The 16,928-nt window shown below is 40.5% G+C and overlaps 1 long non-coding RNA gene across 1 annotated transcript; it reads right to left on the bottom strand.

Moving 5' to 3' along the window:
• Positions 1-12,818: 12,818 nt before the first annotated feature.
• LOC109616952 lies at positions 12,819-15,068 on the bottom strand. The gene is made up of 4 exons (XR_002198242.2): positions 15,015-15,068; positions 13,794-13,888; positions 13,590-13,702; positions 12,819-13,303 (listed from the first exon to the last, which is right to left on the bottom strand). It is a non-coding gene; the product is annotated as an uncharacterized LOC109616952 (long non-coding RNA).
• Between the last annotated feature and the right edge of the window lie 1,860 nt (positions 15,069-16,928).

The raw sequence follows: 16,928 nt of genomic DNA, 5'->3' as shown, positions 1-16,928 counted from the left end.
AAAAATATTTACCTGAAGAGAAGAAACATGGTTCTACTAAATAACCAGCTAATCAGAGCTATTTCATACGTAGGTCTTGGGCACATTATTTATTGGCCGTTTTTTAAAATGTTTGTAATAATTATGCAACTGGCTTTTGTATGCTACTTTTTGAATGCTTTATCTACTACAAAATAATGTATATTGCATATACACTCACCTAAAGGATTATTAGGAACACCTGTTCAATTTCTCATTAATGCAATTATCTAATCAACCAATCAAATGGCAGTTGCTTCAATCAATCAATCAATCAAATTTATTTATAAAGCCCTTTTTACAACAGCAGTTGTCACAAAGTGCTTTACAGAGACACCCGGCCTTAAACCCCAAGGAGCAAACAAAAATAGTGTTGAATTTCAGTGGCTAGGAAAAACTCCCTAAGAAGGTCGAATTTTAGGAAGAAACCTAGAGAAGACCCAGGCTCAGAGAGGTGACCAGTCCTCTTCTGGCTGTGCCGGGTGAGATATTAAGAGTCCAATTGGAATAATAAATACATTTCTCTGGGCTAAATCCAGAGTCTATTTGATTTTAGACTAGGTCAGAAGTATGACCAGGTGGACAAGGACAGGGACAGCAACGGGCCCCCCAAACCAGGTAATCCGCAGGTGTGGACCAGGACCTCATCTCCTTCTAAAATGTAAAACTGGAGGAAACGGAGAAAAGTTAGTAGTAAATGCTTCAATGCATTTAGGGGTGTGTTCCTGGTCAAGACAATCTCCTGAACTCCAAACTGAATGTCAGAATGGGAAAGAAATGTGATTTAAGCAATTTTGAGCGTGGCATGGTTGTTGGTGCCAGACGGGCCGGTCTGAGTATTTCAGAGTCTGCTCAGTTACTGGGATTTTCACGCACAACCATTTCTAGGGTTTACAAAGAATGCTGTGAAAAGGGAAAAACATCCAGTATGCGGCAGTCATGTGGGCGAAAATGCCATGTTGAGGAGAATGGGCCGACTGATTCAAGCTGATAGAAGAGCAACTTTGACCGAAATAACCACTCGTTACAACAGAGGTATGCAGCAAAGCTTTTGTGAAGCCACAACACGCACAACCTTGAGGCGAATGGGCTACAACAGCAGAAGACCCCACCGGGTACCACTCAGCTCCACTACAAATAGGAAAAAGAGGCTACAATTTGCACAAGTTTAATTGGACAGTTGAAGACTGGAAGAATGTTGCCTGGTCTGATGAGTCTCGATTTCTGTTGAGACATTCAGATGGTAGAGTCAGAATTTGGCGTAAACAGAATGAGAACATGGATCCATCATGCCTTGTTACCACTGTGCAGGCTGCTGGTGGTGGTGTAATGGTGTGGGGGATGTTTTCTTGGCACACTTTAGGCCCCTTAAATGCCACGGCCTACCTGAGCATTGTTTCTGACCATGTCCATCCCTTTATGACCACCATGTACCTATCCTCTGATGGCTACTTCCAGCAGGATAATGCACCATGTCACAAAGCTTGAAATATTTTCAAATTGGTTTCTTGAACATGACAATGAGTTCACTGTACTGAAATGGCCCCCACAGTCACCAGATCTCAACCCAATAGAGCATCTTTGGGATGTGGTGGAACGGGAGCTTCGTGACCTGGATGTGCATCCCAAAAATCTCCATAAACTGCAAGATGCTATCCTATCAATATGGGCCAACATTTCTAAAGAATGCTTTCAGCACCTTGTTGAATCAGTGCCACATAGAATTAAGGTAGTTCTGAAGGCGAAAGGGGGTCAAACACAGTATTAGTATGGTGTTCCTAATAATCCTTTAGGTGAGTGTACGTTCACTGTACTACACTCTTAAGCATCAGTAAAGCCTGATTTATGCTTCTGCGGGTCTGCGTACAGACGCACATGACATTAACAACGCAGACCCGCAGAAGCATAAATCAGGCTTAAATGTCATGTGCGTCTGTACGCAGACGTGCTCAGCATTTATAGTTGTGCGGCCTTGTTGTGTAGATGGCCATTACACATCTTAGCACCAGGCGGCGATGTTGCGCAAAACGTTGGTTTGTTCGCTTGTAGATCAGGAAAGCTTCACAGAAGTAGTAACTGTATAGTTGGTAAACAATATAATAGGTAGCTAACTAGCTAGATTGGGGAAGACGGTTTCTGTAATGGCGCGTTCGAGAGAACTAGTAAAATTAAATGAATAAGGAAAGAGAGAAGACGATTGGCACCTGATTTGTTCGCTTGTAGAGCAGGAAAACTTCATAGGGAGTATCTGAATAGTTGGTAAACAATGTAATAGCTATCTAGCTAGAATACAGTGTGCTTGTTCAGCAGATGCGTAATATGGATGAAGAGCGTGTTTAAAATATTTTAGCATGTCGGCTAATCATTTCAACAATTTCATGCATCGCTTCAAAGCCTTTAATACACATCAAGCCACCCGCTTCATGCAATCCTGCTTCAGGGGACAGTTGCTAACCCTCCACCTGCGTCGGAGATGCTGCTTTTCCATTGCATGTAAATATGATTAAGTCAGTATACACTATGCCTGCTGAAAAATTTGGGTAGAAAGCGTATAGCTGTTTATATCCTCTAACAAACCACTGGTAAGAAGTGAATGTACACCAAGGCAGCTGTCAAAAAAGTGCGTATACGCTCCACTACACCTCTGGCTACACCAGTGATTTATGTTAATGTTGCTCCAGACTTTTCTGTTTCCACTATACATTTGGTACCAAGGACTTATGGAGGGGCTCACGTGGGGAGGGAGGAGTAAATGATCAGCGTGATTTGAACTTAAATAATAAAACACATTCAGAGGTAATTTTGTGTTGTTATGGGTTCTGCAGGCAACGTCTCAGTGCTCCGTTTTTCTATTGAGTCAATGGCATCCTATCACATTAGGTCGTTCCAACTCTTTCCATTCTGAGTCTTCGCTTCCCTGTACTGTTGCTTCATTTTCTTAATTTTATAAGGGATCTGTTTGTTAGATCAGATGAAAACCATTACAAGAAGCCTAAAGCAAACGATACACATTACCATTCGAATAGAACAACATGCTGCGTTTTCACACCACGTAACACATCAATCTGCAAACTGGCCCTGGGCCGTGTTAGTGGAATCAGAAAAAAATTGGGACTTTAGGGTAAAAGACCAGTGTTTAGCAGCAGTATGAACAGAACATAGCCTACAGCCTGGGTGGCTGTAGTCTTCGATGATGTTCCGTGTTTTCCTCAGGCATCGGGTATGGTAGATGCCTTGTATGGAGGGGAGATGGAAGCCGGTGACGTGTTCCGCTCCCTTCACCACCCTCTGGAGGGATTTACGATCCGCAGCAGAGCAGCTGCCATACCAGGCAGTAATGCAGCCTGAGAGGATGCTCTCAGTGATCCACCTGTAGAAGTTGGTTTGAGTTTTTTTCAAACATGCCAAACATGCCGAGTTCGCTTGCCTGGACCAAGTGAAATCATCTTAAATGAACACACCAAGAAGTCAGAAACTCTCCACTTCAGCTCCATCGATGTGTATGGGGGCATGACCCCCCCCCCCCCCGCCACTTCCTGAAGTCCATGATCATCTCATTAGTCTTGCAGACTTTGAAAGAGTTTGTTGTCCTAGCACCATGTATCCAGTTTATTTACCTCCTCTCTGTAAGCAGTCTCATCATTGTTGGAGATGAGACCCAGGATGGTTGTTGTCCGCAAATTTAAGGATGGTATTGGAGTTGTTTGGCCACGCAGTCATGCGTGAACAGGGAGCAGAGGAAGGGACTTAGTATGCAGCCCTTGGGGGCTCCAATGCTCAGGGTCAGGGCAGGGTCATCTGGCATCCTAGGGTTCACTCTTTTAAAAGTTATCCTCATGTCAGCCATGTTTAGGGACAGAGTGCAGCACAATTTTCAAATGCCAGGTTAAATGTAACTTGTTTATGATAATTTTGCTGAGGAAAAATATAATGGCAAAAGTTGTGTCTGTCCCAGGTAGCACCTGTCCTTTGAGCTGAAATGGATCAGGGAAATGTTCCATATGCACAAAATTATATTTCTCTTAAATATTGTGCACAATTTTGTTTACATCCCAGTAAGTGAGCATTTGCACTCCTGACAGGTGTGGCATATCAAGGAACTGATATTGTACCTTTGCATAGTCATTGCAAAGGTACAATAAAAGCCATTTTAAAATATAGTTTTGTCACATACATTTTTTTTCTCTACTTCAGTAGGCAAATGCTCATTTAAAATCCATTCATTAGGGTCCAATGAATGTATTTCAGTTGATTGTAATTTAGTAAATGTTCGTAAATGTTTCGATTTTTGTCATTGTGCCTTTATAATAAAATGTCTAGCAACATGGGTGATCCTGCTCATACAGTATGAGAAAGACTAAGAAGGCTTCTAAGATCATTTTCTTTTTTACTTGACATCATGAGTGAAATAACTAAAGCTTTGTAATTGGATCACATATCCTCCATTGTTTATCACTGTACTCCTCATTTACTATTTCGAGTGGTGAGTCACATTTGTGTGATCAAGTACTAACATAAAATTCTGTTTTCTTTTGCTGGACTGATGGTGCCTGCATCTGTTTATGGTTATTCTCATTGGAAAGCATCCCTGTTCTCTGCCATTATTGAGACTGTCCATCAGCTGAAACTAGAGTTACCACCTAATGCTGAACCACGTTCTCCCTAATACTGAAAACTGAATAATGTTACTAGAAAGTGAGAATGTCTTAAAAAATCACCTAGAATTAATTCATCATTAACTGTAGTTCATCATAAGTAGTTTGACCCTAGCCAGACTTTTTTCCAGACACAGCAGATTAAACGCTGTAGTTTGGGGGAGTTAATAATTGAATATGGCTGCCACATTTTAGTGACTCCTTGTGGTGAGTTAGAAGACCTTTGAGGGTTGGATATATCACAAAACTGAATAAAAACAGAGTATAAATGTTAAAAAGAAAAGAAAATGGGAATGATACAGAAACTACAACTACCAAAAGCCCAGTGTCTCACGTTTGCTTCAAAATAATTGTATTAAATGAACATTACCTACATTTTGGCTATAGCATAAACAATAGCATTTATTATATACCTTAACTACGATAAGTACAGATACATATCTGTATTCATGCTGTGGAGTCAGCATGCCAGGGTCAGTCATTTATCTCCAATCGCCACCTGTGAGAAGCAAACACACACATATGCCAGATACAGATGGACCCTATTAAGAGAACACAGCTCCCTGTTGTTCTTTCACTGGACCCTTGGTGATGCACTCTAGCTAATATTTGTACAGCCAGCTGCCAAGCTCAATCTGCCCAGGGAGGGTGGAGTGGACGTCAGGGCAGAGAGCCGGCTTGCAGCCGTGGGCTGTGGAGCTTAAATGGCTGGAGCAGTAAAGTGCTTTTTTGTGCCTTGCAGGTGTTTCCCATTGTCTCTCTGAAAACGCTCATTGTGTGGGTTGCAAATCAGCTTGATAGTATAGATTAATGATTTTACCAACAAAGATTGACGTATAGATTGTGTGTTTACCTGTGTTCCCTTAGAAGTCCATGATTTTGTATGATATAATACTTATTATTTAGCAACTAACTTTCAGTCATTTGTGCATCGATTTTATGTGCAAGTGTTTCTGGGAATTTAATTCACTATCCGGACGGGGCTCTACCTATTGAGCTAGAGAACCACAATACTCTACCTACTGATGAAAAAATGTATACTGCATATGTTATTTGAATTGGAATATGAATTATTTATACATGGATCCCATGTAATGAACTGATTGATATAAAATGCGTTAAAAGGGAAGAACATGATCAATATTTACATTTTACTGATCAACTTATAGAGCGACTTACAATAGCATTACCTGTTATGGTCAGGGACAAAATAAAATTGCTACCACGGGTATTCGATTTAGCAACTTTATTCGTTTAACACTAGTTGGCCACCCAGTAGATACTAACATGCATTTTCACAAATACTCACACATCCTCTGTCTTCCTACAGTAAATCAAGATCCTCGTCTTCAGGCGTTAACAAACCGTCCATGTAACACAAAGCCACAACCCGTTAGTTCCAAAAGCAGACATCAATGCCCACAACTATTCCCAAACACTAAACAAACCATATTTGATTCCCACTGTGTACAGACCCTACTGGTAAATGTCATGTCCATGACTTGCACAAGCCTGGACTACAATCATTCCCTGAGGGAAACTGTTCCTGTCACTTCATGTTCTGACAGAGTACCCTGCCAGTGCAAGAAAGCAGAGGGAAGCCATTCTGTGTATGTGAGTGACATTTAGCCCCTCTTTGAACCGTCATGACTTCTTCCTGTACACATAGTGACTCTTTTTCAAAAAATAAACGTAAGTCATATCAACTGTGGTTAGAAACTGGGTTATTTGAGTCTTGAAGGCTGATAAGTTGATGGCTAAAAGCTGTAGTATATGAGACCTTATATCAAGAGTATGATATCAAATATATTTTCACTGTTCTAATTGCTTGGTAACTGGTTTATCAAATCTCGGGTGTTTGTGCTGTATTGCCAATAAACCACGGCTAAGTGCTGTATCCAGGCACTATGTTATGCGTCATGCTTAAGAACAGCCCTTAGTAGTGGAATTTTTGCCATATACCACACAAAATCTTTACTGTACATTGTGTTATTCGTTGAAAAATAAATTACACAACGGTCAGTGGGAATCAAAATGATGGCTGGATTTAAACTCACACTGAAAATCTAAGTAAACAACTGAAATCACAGGCTGTTCCAACTTGTGAATTTCATCATGACAACTCATAACGTGACTCAGTTATGGAACACCAAAAGGGTCACAATCATCAGCACAGGTGGCGTTATTGAAGCGCACAAGCATGAATAACTAATTTTAATTTATATTTTCCCCACAAATTAGCGTGCTCATCTGAATCACAGACTACAGTGAATACATTTTTGAGGTACTGACTGATCGTACATCACATATTGTTATTGTATGATCCGGTATCCCTTTGTTTTTTCTCCATTATCACTTGTTGTATAGGGTTGAAACGATTACACCATGTGGCAACACAAATTAAGTATGAGCACGCCAATGAATTCAGACTACCGATAACATAATAATGCAACCAAAAACAGAAGAGGGAGCGGTTCTTAACACTAAGACAAGAATCATATACCTTTATTTTGTGCTGTTAAATGACACTGATTAACAGTGTCACAGTAATGGCAAGAGAAAGTGGTTAAGCAGAAACATTTAAAATCCAAAAACTATCAACACTTTGTCTGCATTTAGTTATATGTATAGAAAATCTTCCTATTATAACACTATAATAGACAGGGTACCTAATTGAGTAATGCATTTTATCCACTTGCAGACTTTTGTTGGCTTTTCTGACACCATTTCACAGCTCTGGTGCCAACTGGGGGAGGAACAGGGCATTCCTCAAACATTTGAGTACAGACATTATATCACTTTTTAATTGAGAGCCATTTTTTTGATTAGAGTTTCAATATGACATTTAAAATATTGGTACAATGCTCTGATGACACCACTTTCTCCTATTATTGATTATGCAGTTAAAATACAATCAGACACTTTCCCTGCTGCTACCCAGTGAAACGTATTTTTAGTCTCTGCTGATCTTTGTGGAGTTAACGGTATATTTGATCAACTAAGACAGGAATACTGGTCACAATCAGTTTTATTTTCGAGATTCAACAGACATTCACATACGTAATTCCATTCAGGCTCCCTTTCACATTTAGGGACCCTAATAAAAGAGTAAACCAGGTACCTGCCGAAATGTCACATACACTTCATTGTGGACAATGAGAAAAAGGTGAGACAGTTAACTGAGGAAAATACTTCACTGGTACAGACAGAATGTACAAACAATGGTAGCAATCAATTCATTGATCAAATTCAGCTGATCCATTAGTTGAAAGACAAGTTATAGTCTACTCATTTTTATATTCCTGACTCTGTTTTTTTTTTTTTGTGGGTGTTCCTGACCTATCTCTGAAGCACCAATGCACTTGTTGTGTAGAAAACAGGCTGCCATCACGATCATCACCACAGCATCAATCCTCGTGTTCTGCAGATCGCAAAGTCGCCTTCACTTGCACTTCATCCTTCCGAAGGCTTGTTCAACAACCACCCTCCCTTGTCTGATCTTGGAGTTCTGCAGCAGGTCTACTTCAGTAAGAACACCCTTGTCACATTTAGGAGTTATGACAAATGGGAAGGCCTGTCCAATGTAGGCACTGTCTCCCAGGAATCTGTACTTGCCCATCTTCTCCTGCCATGTTGTGAGGAAGTTGGAGGCCATCAACATCCTGGCATCATGAACTCTGTCCGCTGGTCCAGCAAAAATGTCAATGAATCGCCCTCTCTTGTCTACAATCCCTTGAAGGAGGACGGAGTAGAAGCACTTTCTGTTCATGTAGTCCCCTCCTCTTAAGGGTGGCAGAAACCTAGAGAGGACCCAGGCTCAGAGGGGTGGCCAGTCCTCTTCTGGCTGTGCCGGGTGAGATATTAATATTCCAATTGGAATAATTAATACATTTATCTGGGCTAAATCCAGAGTCTATTTAAAATTAGACTAGGTCAGAAGTATGACCAGATGGACAAGGACAGGGACAGCAACGGGCCCCCCAAACCAGGAACTCCGCAGGTGTGGACCAGGACCTCATGTCCTCCTAAAGGGAAAAAAATTCAGAAAATGCATTAATCATAACAACAACGATTTCTAGTGGAGAAGGAGAACTTTGTGGGGAAGGAGAACTGACCCAATCCCCCAGCACAACAGTATAGCAGCGTAAGACCTAGGAACTGAGACAGCGGGGTCCGGCGACACTGTGGCCCTACCTGGGGGAGGCCCGGGATAGATTTGTCCATCTATAGTAATCTTTGCACAACAGTACACTGTAGTTCCGTTAACAAACGTTTTGTTGCCCACTTTATCTCAGCAAAATTGTAATGGCTGGGGTAAAATTTACATTTGGAGAGGATAGAGAGCTGTTGGGACAACCAGCAGCCCCTGTGGTGTAGTGGGGACATCCCTGTTCTTCAATATTCTGACCCTGGTTTGATTCCCCTCTGAGAAGTTCCAAATTTTGTATTTAAGAAAGGTATATCTACACGGTACTTTTCAGCTTTCACACAACAATATACACTCCCCTAAAGGATTATTAGGAACACCATACTAATACTGTTTGACCCCCTTTCGCCTTCAGAACTGCCTTAATTCTACGTGGCATTGATTCAACAAGGTGCTGAAAGCATTCTTTAGAAATGTTGGTCCATATTGATAGGATAGCATCTTGCAGTTGATGGAGATTTGTGGGATGCACATCCAGGGCACGAAGCTCCCGTTCCACCACATCCCAAAGATGCTCTATTGGGTTGAGATCTGGTGACTGTGGGGGCCATTTCAGTACAGTGAACTCATTGTCATGTTCAAGAAACCAATTTGAAATGATTCAAGCTTTGTGACATGGTGCATTATCCTCTGGAAGTAGCCATCAGAGGATGGGCACATGGTGGTCATAAAGGGATGGACATGGTCAGAAACAATGCTCAGGTAGGCCGTGGCATTTAAACAATGCCCAATTGGCACTAAGGGGCCTAAAGTGTGCCAAGAAAACATCCCCCACACCATTACACCACCAGCAGCCTGCACAGTGGTAACAAGGCATGATGGATCCATGTTCTCATTCTGTTTACGCCAAATTCTGACTCTACCATCTGAATGTCTTAACAGAAATCGAGACTCAACAGACCAGGCAACATTCTTCCAGTCTTCAACTGTCCAATTTTGGTGAGCTCGTGCAAATTGTAGCCTCTTTTTCCCATTTGTAGTGGAGATGAGTGGTACCCGGTGGGGTCTTCTGCTGTTGTAGCCCATCCGCCTCAAGTTTGTGCGTGTTGTGGCTTCACAAATGCTTTGCTGCATACCTCGGTTGTAACAAGTGGTTATTTCAGTCAAAGTTGCTCTTCTATCAGCTTGAATCAGTCGGCCCATTCTCCTCTGACCTCTAGCATCAACAAGGCATTTTCGCCCACAGGACTGCCGCATACTGGATGTTTTTCCCTTTTCACACCATTCTTTGTAAACCCTAGAAATGGTTGTGCATGAAAATCCCAGTAACTGAGCAGATTGTGAAATACTCAGACCAGCCCGTCTGGCACCAACAACCATGCCACGCTCAAAATTGCTTAAATCACCTTTCTTTCCCATTCTGACATTCAGTTTGGAGTTCAGGAGATTGTCTTGACCAGGACACACCCCTAAATGCATTGAAGCAACTGCCATGTGATTGGTTGATTAGATAATTGCATTAATGAGAAATTGAACAGGTGTTCCTAATAATCCTTTAGGTGAGTGTACATTGCATAATGTGGAGCTAGCTTTACATTAATTTCTATTGGTTAGACCAGCCCATGCAATGCATTAATAGATGTTGCTGGAATGTTATTCATACATACCTTATATTCTATGGAATGTTAGGTATTTGCTTATCCCAGTAGCTATTCCAGTTATGTTGCCTTTGAATATTGTTAGCTGTTTTTGATAACACATCTCTGTAACTTTATTCACATTAAAAGTCAGAGTTGCATACCTATTAAAACTGTATTCAGCCATGTCCAAACGTTTCTCCCTCAATCAGTACTACTACACCTAGGCTACTACCACTGCATACTGTAGGCCTATGGGTGAATTACCTCCATGTATTTTATCTTAGTATTTCTCCAGTTCTTTGCCCTTTTGGTTAAAAGGAAAATGGGAATTATCTTAGTAATTTGTTTTAATGCTGTAGACCGAAGGTTTTCAATGTGTGGTCGTGTGCCTGCACAAGGGATATACCAAAATGAATTGGAAAGCAGTCATATGCTATATTACAAGTCTCACCTTTGTGTAATAATTCACATCTTAAAAATTACTGGAAAATGTCCTTACACTGTGTGCACAATTATTAGGCAAATCGTATTCCTCCAGATTTATTTTATTGTTGAACAAACACAATGCTCTCAGTCATTGAACTTCAAACCTGAATGTTTAACAAAGGAAAAATTAGAAAACATTTCTTTCTCAGGGAAATACATAAGTGTGGGCAATTATTAGGCAACACTTAGTGTGCAGAATTATTAGGCTAAATGACAAAAATAACATCTCCAACTCACTTATTTATTCTACATTTTTAGAGTAAGTGCAACAAATAAGTAACACAAAATGAAAATTAAATAACATTTCTGGCCTTTCAAAAATATTCAGTGACCGATATAGCCACCCTTCTTTTCAATAACTGCCATGAGCCTTCCATCCATGCAGTCTGTCAGTTTCTTGATCTGTTCGCGATCAACTTTCGTTGAAGCAGCAGCCACAGCCAAATGCTGTTTAAAGGGGTGTATTGTCTTCCCTGACTGTAAATCTCACGTTTGAGAAGGGTCCACAAGTTCAGGTAAGGAAAGAGGCCAGGTCATTGTTCAGGCAACTTTGAGGCCCTTGCTTGCTTGGATGCATGTAATGGCGCAATGCCCTGCATAAAGAACATGGCCTTCTTGAATGCTGAGGACTTCTTCCTGTGCCACTGCTTGAAGAAAATATCTTCCAGAAACTGGCAGTAGGTTTGGGAGTTGAGTTGGACCTTTTTTTTAACCTTTTCAACCCGAAAGCAGCCCATACCATTACCCCTCCTCCACCTTGCTGGCGCCTGACTTGAAGTGATGCCCTGTGTCCATTAGTGATGGCCACAGACCCATCCATCTGGTCCATCATCATCTGTCCATAAAACCTTCGAAAAATCTGTCTTCAGGTATTTCTTTGCCCAATCTATACGCTTCAACGTGTGAATCATATTCGGCTGTGGTCTTCTTTCTTGACTTTGGCCATGTCTCTGAGCGTTTGACACGTTGTACTGCTGGACACACCAGGTAGGTTGCAGTTCTGGAATATGGTGGCACTGGAGGATAATGTGTTCCTGGTAGCTTCCTGTTTAATTCTTCTCAAGTCTTTTGCAGTTAATTTGTGTCTTTTCTTCTCCATAATTTTTTTGCACCCCAGTTCACTATTTGCAACAAAATATTTGAGTGTCCGGTGGTCACACCTCAATAGTTTAGCTATTTCAAGAGTGTTGCATCCATCTGAAAGGCATTTTATAATTTATGACTTTTCACAGTCAGTTAAATCTCTTTTTTACCTAATGTCATGAAACTGCCTAATAATTATGTTGCCCCTCAAGATGTTATTCATTGTTGTCACACACTCTCTCATTACACAAATACATATCACCTGAAAATGATTCAATCCAATGAGCATTCATGTTTATATGGTTTGGAGTTGGAAAATGTGCATAGAAATAATAATAAGATCAGAATACTCACTTGCCTAATAATTGTGCACCCAGTGTAGATTATATCACTCTTTCTTCTTTTGACAAAGAATAGTTGCTTTCCAGACTTGTTCACGAGATACTGAAAACAGGAGCTGTTACTTAAGGCATTCTTTGAAAACTCTGAAACACTTTGGAAGAATGCTTAACAGAAGGGATGAGTCTGGACAGAGATGCTTGTTGTAAACAACCATTGTTGTAAGAACAGAAAAATTGAATTTTGAATTAAGCCCAACAAGCATGAGATTCATGTAGATACTATAATCAGGAATGTGTATCGATAATAAGGCAGCAAGTTATTGTGAATGGTGGATTAATGTACAACTCGCTCCTGTAATGACCAACCAAATGTGCGTCCAGAGCACCTGTAATGACCAATCGAACACGCATTCAGAACACCTGTAATGACCAACCCAGCATGTGTTGAGAACGCCTGTAACTGAGGCTATAAACAGTCGTATTACAAATTGAAAACGATACAAAGTGGAGAGTCTGGTAGCAACATTTGAGACTTGAATTTGTGTCTGTGTGTGTGTGTGTGAAGTCAGTCCAGTTCAAGTGTCCTTCACTGGTCAGCTAATTTGATCAGCAAACCAAAATCCACCGGGGTCCACTGCATCAGTATCCACCCCATACATAATCCATAATACATCATGTCCTCAGTTGCCCCAGTAAATCACAACTTCTCTTCTCTTTAATGTTCTGAGCAATCAGGTGTCCAGGGTAGGGCTGTGGTGGTCGTGAATGAGTGGAACGGATTTCATTTTGGCGAGGCCTCTTCTCCACATAAGAGTGTTTGGCTCCCAAAAATCCACCAGGGTCAGTCTCCATATCAGACATCATGTCCTCAGTTGCCCCGACAACCAGCAGCTTCTCTTTGGCCGAGAGTTCTTTCAGCCGAGTAGCCAAAGCCTGTGAAAGTACAGTAGACAATAAATTATATATGTCTTAGCGGTACAATGTAAACTGTAAAAATCTAGAGCGGTCCAAACATTATAGCAGGTCATACTCTTCACATTTAAGGAAGCTAAAGGTGTTAGGATGAATTCAAATACATATTAAAAGGGATATACATAAATGTTTACATGTGGCTTTATTTTATTTATTTTGTAAGAAAACTGAGTCATCGCTTCCAATCTAATATTAAACAAAGAAAATAACATGTTTTGAGAACCTTTCTACACATTTATAAACAAACCTGTCTCTGGTGGTGCCGTCTCCGCTTTTTGATGTCCCTCTTTGCTGTTCTGTCCAGGTTGTCCAGTTAACCTTTTTTCTCCCTTTGTGTCCAGTATGGGCTTGCACCTGCATCTGAGAAGTCATGTGTGGTGTTCTAGCAATTATAATATGCTTTATAATCCTTACATTCAGTGTTGGAGTTTGTAGTCAGTCTCTTTCTTACCTTCTTAGTCAGTCCTGCTCCATTCTTCAACAGTAAATTTTTTACTCATCTGATTTACCAGTAATCCCAGCACACTAGTGTTGTGTGGACTGTTCCTTAGATATGAAAGACAAATATTAGATTTTAAGTACAGTAGCAGAGCCGTCTATCCCAGATGGTTATTATTATTGATGTGTGTTTTTGTATAGTGTTATTACTGATTGATTGTGTTATCTTTTTTTTTTAAATTATAATTACTGTTACTTTTTTACTTTTAACTGCACTGTCGGGAGTAGGAAAAACAAGCATTTCATTGCCATAACTTGTTATTGCAAATGACAAATAAACCTTTTGAACTTAGAAAAGATGATGTACATATTCAATCAGTGTAGCAATAAATGTGAAAATATTTTTTTGCCATGCCCCTTCTATACTAAACAAATGAATGTGTGAATAACAAGTTATTAACCAAGTTAAAAAGTAATTGGCTGCCATCTTCCCTCCCAGCAAGGCATCTACCACACACAATGCCTTAGCAAAGCACGGAACATCATCATAAACTACAGCCACCCAGGCTATGGTCTGTTCACATTGCTGCCATCTGGTAGACGCTACCGGAGCATCAATACACGCACTTCCAGACTCACAACAGTTTTTTCCGCAGGCCATAAGGGTTCTTAACCAGCACCACTGATCTAGGATAACTTTGATCACATGAACATTCCAAATGCTCCATTGTCTTTCTATGTACATTCAAATATTTTAATGTACCATTCATATGCATATTAAACTAATGAATTATTTATAATATTCAATACTTCCACCCATATTGTTCATATTCCCCATTCTACACTCTTTAAAATGCTGCTAGTTTACATTGTTCTTTATATTTTTGCTATATTTGTGCTTTATATAATTCTTAATTCCTACTGCGTAGAAGCTGTATGCCATGTCACAATAATTTCATTGTTCAGAATGATGCTGTGTTATTCTGTGCATTTGAAAAATAAAAGTCTGTGACTTTGACTATATAACTAGGTACATTGTATAGTTTATTGTATAGTGGTATTCCCACCAGATTATTCCTCCCCCAATGCTCACAATCCAGACAACCCAACCCTAATCTTGTTTAATACATTTGCATGATAAATGTTCTATTTCATGCAGCCACCAAAAACTTACTTACTTGTTTTGACAATTTTAACATTTATTTTATTTAAAGTAATTTAAATTCACACACACCTTTCATGCAACCTATACTGTTCATCCTCACCACCAGTAGTGTAGGTCACTGACCGCACGCTATGAAAATGGGGTAAATCTTGGCAATTAGCAAATTATAAAAATTAAAATAATATTACAAGCCACACAAATCTAACATAGGTACTGTAGTGACATGTTCAACTTACAGATAATATATTTAATCTCGCTTGACAAAGAACAGGTCCCCTGCTTTGCAAGCAAGCTAGAATGATGGCGCTCTGCTGATGCAGCTGCTGAGGTTGTTGTTGTTCCTGTTAGTTGGACCATATGTGCCATCTTTTCATAAAAAATCCGCTACCATGTTGTAATCAGGTATCTGATCAAATCTGGTATTCATGCTGGACATGAATTGTTGATCATTCATGCCCTCCGGAAATGCTTGTTTCCGTTCCTCAGACAGAGACTCCTGGCAGGCAAGCGATTCCCATGACCTAACTGAAAGAAATATAATAGAAAATACAGTCAATATTCTTGTTAATTTACTAGGTATGTACAATATATAATGTTTTACTAGGGTTAGTTATCTAGCTACAACGCACATAATATTGCATACTGTATTTAACTACTGTACGCAGCTAGCTAGTTAGCTGTAACACAAGAAAACTCGCTACCGCTGGCTAACATACTGCTAGCTAATGTAATCTCCTAGTCAATGTCAGTTAATCAGCCCACCCCGGGTGCGGATTATAAGTAACGTCTGGGTCATTTATACATTTGGCATGCTACATCCCAGTAGACTGAGTTTAATGAGTATTAACATATTGTAAACATGTAGCAAACACTGTAAAGACTTATCATAACCCAAAACAAACTTGCTCTATTTGCCTCAGAGTGATGAAGACTTGCACACGTTCAGAGTTATGACTCAAGTTTGATTTTCCTAAACCGAGGAAATGAGAGTTAAAGGTGAGGGATCGTCCCTAGGATCATAACCCATGGCAAGCATGGGTCTTCTGCTTGCTGATACAATCCAGGTCCCATACCCTGCAGGCAGCTACATTTCCTGTTTGATCTTAACCTACAAAGGTCAAAGAGAGACATTAACTCCCCCTGTCTGTCTCTGTTTATTAAACAAACAACACAAACAGGTATGCATGTTCTCACACAGCTTCTTGTTACCTCTTTCCCTCAAACACACACACACACGCCACTCCTAAGAAACAAATTCCCCATTGGAAATGGTTAACACGGATCCAGCCCCTCAGCTCCCTTCTTCCCTCAGACACCTCAACTCACCGAGGTATTGGTTTTGTAAATGAAGTGGGCATGCTCCCAGATGGGAGTATTGATATGACCAGGAGGACGGGCTGCTGTGTTCATTGGGCAGCCTGCCTGTGCATCCCCCCTCTTGCATTAGGCGGCTCTCTTCCTAATGCACTGATAATGGTCTATCTGTGCACTTTAACCAGAGACACACACTCCACGCAGTCATCCGATACAGAGAATGCACACACTGAAATCCCATCATAACACATACACCTACGTGGAAAGGGCATCAGATCATGGTTGAAGTCAATTCCAATAAATTCAGAAAGTAAGTCAAAGTCCAATTCCACATTTTCCAAATGTCCAAATTGATAAGTGTAGGTGTGCCCTTCCTGAATTGGCTGACAAGGAAATGGAATTAACCCCTGACCTGTATGAGATGAACTCATACTCTCACTAAGGCCATCAGACGTTTGCTCATGCGCAAACTTGTTCTGGACGAACGGCCAATGACCACATTCAGGGCAGGGTGCACCTGGAGTGGGTAAATGACCACCAGAACTATACCTCCTGTCATAGTCTAGCTGTTTTACATGTGGTGCATACATAACAAATGCAGAAGCGGTGCAAAGGTGTCCCTGATATCTGGTCGTTTGAAAGCATTTTGTTTGACTTTGTTTGTTGCCC

The sequence above is a fragment of the Esox lucius genome, chromosome 19, assembly GCF_011004845.1.
Source record: "Esox lucius isolate fEsoLuc1 chromosome 19, fEsoLuc1.pri, whole genome shotgun sequence".
In the NCBI taxonomy this organism is placed as follows: domain Eukaryota; kingdom Metazoa; phylum Chordata; class Actinopteri; order Esociformes; family Esocidae; genus Esox; species Esox lucius.
The sequence above is the reverse complement of the archived record's forward strand: the minus strand, read 5'-3'. Positions and strand labels throughout refer to the sequence as shown.